This window comes from Sinocyclocheilus grahami, unplaced genomic scaffold, assembly GCF_001515645.1.
Source record: "Sinocyclocheilus grahami isolate Dianchi unplaced genomic scaffold, SAMN03320097.WGS_v1.1 scaffold775.1, whole genome shotgun sequence".
Lineage (NCBI taxonomy): Eukaryota > Metazoa > Chordata > Actinopteri > Cypriniformes > Cyprinidae > Sinocyclocheilus > Sinocyclocheilus grahami.
Window position 1 is genome coordinate 500,687 of NW_015505954.1, and position 7,347 is coordinate 508,033.

Below are 7,347 nucleotides of genomic sequence, written 5' to 3' on the forward strand. Positions count from 1 at the left end.
TTTGGTCTCTTCTGGCAAAGTGTATATTTTCATTTTGCATTGAACTTCAGATGGTATAAAGATTCAGTTTTAATATCTTTATGAATAATGAAATATTGATTTGTATCTGACAATATGTAATAAACGTAATATAATAATTCAGTATACTCAATTCTCAGAACCTCCTTTATCTAGGCTATGCTCTTATCGCTAAGTTATGCTGTAGCTGCAGTATTCCTATTTAAAACATATTCCTATTTATGTTATGTTTATAGATCCATGTACTGTACATCAAGTAGATTAAACTGAGCAGATTTCATCTTTACCACAGTTTTGATATTATTCTGCTCACCAGGTCTTTGGTCAGATTAGATTTCAAGTAGTTTTTTTTTCATTGTTTGTGGTGTGATTTGCCATTCAAAGTGTGCTGTTCCTAGAACTGTCGACCTGTTAAATACACTCATATGTGCATTCTTTCCTCAGAGTATGCCATTTACTAAATAGTGAATAAGACCTTGGTTTCAGACACAGTATATGTATGATTGCATATATATATTTATATTTTGCTACTGTATGTTTTCTTATCTGCCTCATGAGTTCAGGAGATTCCAGGATAGACATAAATAGAAGCAACATTTCCAGTTTCTCGTTATTCCTTTCTACATTAACAGCTGATGGTCACATCATAGAAACCAATGTTGCTAGAAACACCGGATATTGACTACTGTCTGAACAAACAGATCTGATTTCATCAAGCACAGTCAGATTTGAAAACCAAATCAGATTTGTGTGCAGTGTGAACAAAGCCTTAGTATAACTGCTATTGTTAATGGCATTGTGCTCAGGCTGATTAAATATAACGCCTCCGTCTTCACTGTTTATGAGCTACAGAAAAATTGGACTACTGTGTGAAATCTAATTAGGCCGCTAATTGGTAAATGGGGTCCATATAGATAGGCCTTGCATTAAAAGGCATATTACCCAGATGACTTGCACAAACTAGGCTAATTGTATCAGTCAGAGTTGCAATAGTCAAAGTCCTGTTCCAATCTTATCAGAAATGTTTCTCAGATATGGCTGTGCTGTTTCTGCTTCCATCATTTGTATGAATTTTTACACTAAAGCTGGGCTATTCTATGATGCAATTTTGTCATGCATAAAAATGTCTTCAACATTTTTCTGATGCAAACTTAAATGGTTATTTCACCCAAAAAATGAAAATTTGCCTGTTTCACTCTTGAAGCATCGTAGGTGTACGTGACTTTCTTCTTTCAGATGAATCCAATCGTTTTAATTTGTAATCCAAATAAAATGTGATTTAATCCAGTCCTGCCCCTCCAAGCCTTTCAATTGGGGTAAACGGGAGTTTGTTGTCAACAGTTCGTGCATCCATAATAAAATGTCCCTCACACGGCTCTGGGGGGTGAATATAGGACTCCTGTAGTGAATCCATGTATATTTGTAAGATAAATATCCATATTTCAAATGTAATAAACACTTTCTCTCACTTCCGCTGACTGTGGAACGAGGAAGACATCGTGCGTCGTGCGCGCGCCTCTGAGAAATGCAGGAGCAAAAGAAGCAAAGTTTCCTTACTTTAGCAAAGGAAAACCAGTCTCCTCTTGGCTTAGATCGAAATTGGATTGAATCCTCCGACATTTTTCTTTACAAATCTTCGTTTTGTGCTTCTAATTCATGACCGTTTTGTTTTGTTCTCTTGAGCAGTTATTTACGGCATTTATTTATCTTTTTTTTTTTTTTTTTTTTTTTTTATACAATAAAAACTTACTGGACAACTCGAAGTCTACTCATTTTTTGCACTAATTATTCCAGATTTTAGGATGATAAAAATGTCAAATTTGTTACCATGATAATTGAAAAAAAAATTGCATTTGTAGAAATATCAAATTAACCTGTAAAGCCCTCAACCGTTTCACTTTTCTGAAAGCACAATTAGATTTTATATTACATTTTATTATTTTTGCATTAGATAGCAATGGATAAGTACTTAAACACACACAGTGGGTATAGAAAATAATCACCCTCCTTTAAAATAATCACATTTTGTTGCTTTGCTGCCTGAAATGATGACAGACACAGTTTTGGTTTTATCCAGCTGTATTTACTCAGTGCAACTTATAATATCCAAGTGAAAGATATAACACCAACATTAAAAAATAAATAAATACTGAGTTGAGGATCACTCCCTTGTGTCAAAATTGTGTTAAAACCACCTTTTGCTTTAATTTCAGCCTTTAGTCTTTTGGGAGATGGCTCTACTAACTTTGCACATATTTGCTCTTTGCAGAACTGCTCAAGTTCAGTTAAATTTGATGGTGAGCGTTTGTGTACTGCAGTCTTCAAGTCATTCCACAGATTTTCCGTGGGGTTTAAAGGATATGATGTTGCTAAAAAGAAGAATATGTTGTGTATTTGGTGTAATGAAATGTGTTTATGAGGTTTAAGGTTAAAAAAACACATTATTTTCCACATACTGTACATTATTGTTTCTCCTCTATGCCTTGCCTTTCTGAAACGCGCCGATTTTTACAAAGATCATCGGTCTGAAAAGCGAGGTGTGCTCTGATTGGCCAGCTATCCAGTGCATTGTGATTGGCCGGATACCTCAAGTGTGTGACGGAAATGTTACACCCCTTACCATATTGTGATGCCTTGTCCCGGCCGGAGCGACGAGACAAAAACATTAAAAGCCATTATAAACTAGGCATTTGTTGCATCCAGTGGGGACATAATTACGGATTATAATGACTTATGCTGTCTTTTTACGCATTGCATTGCATTGCCGCATAAACATAAAACCATATCTGCATTTGTGATCAGAGAAATGACAAACTACAAACTACAGAACTACAAACGCTACTCTACACTGCTCAAAACTCGCGTTTGAATCGTCAGTGGCAGAGGACGGCGGCTAGAGTGAGCGGATTGCGGCAACCACATGTGGCGACCCCCGGGCTGGACTCCACTTCGTCCACCGTGAAAGCCGATCCGGCGATCCACAGCGTGAAGTGGATGTATTTCCTCAGCAACCAGCACGGATCAGCTCCAGGCACGACGAAGCGGATATCGTCCTCTTTTGGAAGGCCAAACAAATTAGTTTCGTTTTCACAATGAAACACACAGCACCTTCACGACATGGCAGCGGCAGCAACAACAATACTACAGCGAGATTAAAAGTTACACCTTCTTCCTTTGCGTGAACATTTGGGTGGCGTTATGCAAATCTTCCCACATCGTGACGTAGACGTGGGGACGTGTTAGATCGAGCCGTTTTAGGTAGGCGTGGTTGACTCTTAACTTTTATAAAGAATACCTCTTTGGATTTGAGACTTTAGTCTTTGCAACTTTACAGATTTTCTTTATGCACCAAGAGCTTGTAACACTCCAAAGAGAAAGGAAAAATCGAATCGAATCATATGACCCCTTTAAGTCTGGACTCTGACTAGGCCATGAAAGGACATTCAGCTGTTTCTCCTTCAACCACTGTGTGATCAGTCTTGCTGTGTGCTTTGGGTCATTTTCATGTTGGAAGGTAAACCTTCTTCCCATTGACAACTTTCTGGCATAGGGTAGCAGATTTTCTTAAAGAATTTGATGGTATTTAGCCCCATCCCATTTTCCTTTTATCCTGACAATTGCTTCAGTCCCTGCAGCAGAGAAATACCCCATAACAGGATATTACCACTGCCATGCTTTGCTGTGGGAATGCTGTTATTTGGATGGTGAGCTGGATTGGATTTCCGCCAGACATATTGTTTGGTGTTGAGGCCAAATAATTAAATTTTAGTTTAATTTGCCTCCAAATCTTCAAGGTGCATTTTGGCAAATCTCAGTCATGACTGTATGTGGCCTTTCTTGAGGAGTGGCTTTTTTCTTGCAACCCTCCCATACAAGCCACATCTGTGAAGAATTTGTGATATTGTTGTCACATGCACACAATGACCACTCTTTGTCATAAATTCCTGCAACTGCTTCAGAGTTGCTGTAGGCCTCTTGGTAGCCTCCCTGACCAGTTTCCTCCTGACTCTTTCATCCAGTTTGGAATGGCGTCCTGATCCAGGGAGGGTCTGTGTTGTTCCAAATATCTTCCACTTCTTAATAGACTTCACTGTGCTTCTAGCCATTGAGGAGGGGGGGTGATTATTTTCTACACCCGCTGTAATGTTTATAATATTACACAAATAATAGATCATATTAATATACTAAATAATAGAAGTATAAAACTAAACTTTGCCATACAAATCAAGAAAAGGCCCCATTCTATAGCATGTTCCCACTGTTCTCTTCAGATCCTTTTCTATCCATGTCTTAGTTTAGATAATTTCCTAAATGGCACCTTGTGTAGTATCCGGTCCCTGGATACTTTGATCTCAGTGAGAGAACAGCACAGAACTGCAGGTAGCGTCGTGATTAGACACTAATTACAGTCTTCTAGTAACCGTCAAGAGATCTTCTCATCTAAGCATGAAAACAAGCATTACAGCCGTGATATTTCAAGCATGATAGCTTAAATATACCTAGCAGTCACTGACAAGCTAATTAAAGGGATTTGAAGAGGTGAGAGGTGTATGTATGTTTGTATGTGTTCACATATGTGAGAGTATGACTGCTAGTAGACAAGGTTAGTTTCATCCAGACAGCACACCCAGGACCGCACACTGTTCACTCTCAGACCATCTGATTCACACACAACCCCAAAACACTTGTGAAAATCATAAGCTTCGATCAAGGTGCCCAACTGTGATTCAGAGTACACAGGTTTTTATGTGTCTACCCGGGAAAAAAATTATGTTTAAAAGTAGTGCTGTCAATTGATTAAAAATTAAATGATATGCCAATTAGTCGCAATTAATTAAATTAATATATGCTAAGAGAAGCCACCAAATGAGTGTTATGTGTATATGAACCGTTTTATTTATTGATTGATTGATTGACATCCCAATTTACAACAAACTATATTATATATTATGAGTGCTTTCAAGGAACAGCTGGATTTGCGTTTACATTACACTTTTACATACTGGATTTACATTTTAAAATATATTAAACAGAAACCAGTTTATATATATACGTATATATATATATATATATATATATATATATATATATATATATAGAAACTCAATTCCAAAAAAGTTGGGACACTGTACAAATTGTGAGTAAAAAAGGACTGGAATAATTTACAAACCTCAAAAACTTATATTTTATTCACAATAGAATATAGATAACATATCAAATGTTGAAAGTGAGACATTTTGAAATGTCATGCCAAATATTGGCTCATTTTGGATTTCATGAGAGCTACACATTCCAAAAAAGTTGGGACAGGTAGCAATAAGAGGCCGGAAAAGTTAAATGTACATATAAGGAACAGCTGGTATATATATATATAAACAAAGTTTGTATTTTTTTTTTCTTTTTTTTTGTGATAGTCTAATATTTTAGCATTAACCATCCATCCATGTATTACTTACTGTCCATTGACATTCATATTGCTCATTAGCTGGCAAACTCTAATCTGACTGACTAATGTTACACCTCTTCCTGCAGTAAAGGTGCACAAGGATTTTAATCAATCCATCTGGGATGTATTCCAGAAGGGAGGTTCAACAAACTCTGAGTGAAAACTTGAACTCTGAGTTGACTTACCCTGAAACTGGAAACTCTTGAGTTTTCGGTTTCAGAACAGCTGAACAGAGTTAGTTCAATCCACTCTGAGTAGGTTGACTGAGTGTAGCGCATGCACCACAACTATAAAAAGCCATGATCAATGGAGCTCTGAAATCACGATTCACCATGGCAACAGCTCCCACAAAAAAGACTTCAGCATACTTTAATTCTAAATCAATGTTATCACAGGTGAAAACTGGCAGAAAGGTAATTTATTGAACTAATAGGTTATTAATTTTCATGGTAACCCACGGGCAAGAACAGAAAAAAATTAAACATAAAAACATAATTCAATCAGGTAAAGCTTCAAGAGTGAAATGGGTGTAGGCTAATATTACATGACTTTACAAATATTTCACATTCAATAAATATAATTCAGTGTATATCTGTTTCAATGTGCAGCAGCTTTTCTCACATAGTCTAATGCTTTTTTCACATAATTAAATGTTCTCTAATCCAACATGCTACATTTCTTAATTACGGTAATGAAAAACATTTCACTTCTATTCAGAAACCAACAGCAAGAAGGCAGAGACCCGTAAAATGGGAGGAGAACCTGCACCAGCACCACTGACAGATGAAGAGGAGATGGCCACAATACCATTATTAAAATCCAACAGGGAAAATAATAATTTGTTGCTTTAGTATTTGTAGAACATAAAGATGACCAAATAAATTGTGAATAATTTGTGTTTATTTAACAGCTGTGGTGGTGGTTACGGCATATATCTCATATGGCATCCTTCCATTCCATACAGTAATCAGCTTCATTTTCGGAAGGTGCGATGGTGAGAATATTTGTGTAATCAATGCATCCAACCACACTGGAAATCCTAAATTAAATTCTAATTATTAGGTTACTTAGAGGTCGCAACAAGATGTTATCAAGTGAACGACATTTAAAAATGGTAACATTCAAATAAATATGCATGTGGATATGGCAAAAATAAATAAATTAAATAAAATCAAATGAAATCCTCTCCTGATGTAAATTTAACTCTAAGTGAATTAATGCAGCCTCCTCATCTACAGGATCCCTTATAAAAATACATGCCATTTTTTGTCACATTGACCATGTCTGCATGATGAAAATGAAAGTGGTCCGGTGAGAAAAATAATCTTGTTTCCATTTTCATTAAGCTGGCACTTAATTTTACTTGTTTACCCCAGGAAACAAGACTAAATATCGTATATATTTTTTCTTATATAGAAAATGCATCATGATTTAAGAATTTTTAGATATTTGTATTTGAAATAAGGCTCATTTTGTATTTTGTATTTGAAATATCAGCAATAAAAGCAATTTTTGCAGCGAGAATGAATGAATGAGGTATTTAAACATTAATTACGCTTTAAAAAGGGGGAGGAGACCGAAAGAATCTCTGGGTTTACCGAAGAAAACCTGCTCCCGACCAGGTTAGTTTCACAGAGTACGTTTCTATGGTAGCTTACCGAGAGGTTTAGTTTTGTCTTTTCTTGGAAACCCTGAGTTTCCCTTTTCTGGGGTTAACAAACTCCGAGTTTCAAACAAAACCTGCTTTCTGGAATACACCCCTGGAAAGAAAGTCATGTTTACTAGGTCCCAAGTTGATGCAACAAGCACTTTTGAAGATTAAATACTCACTAGATTTGTCAAAGTTTGTGACATACTGTACACTTGGTTTCTTATTTATGTTT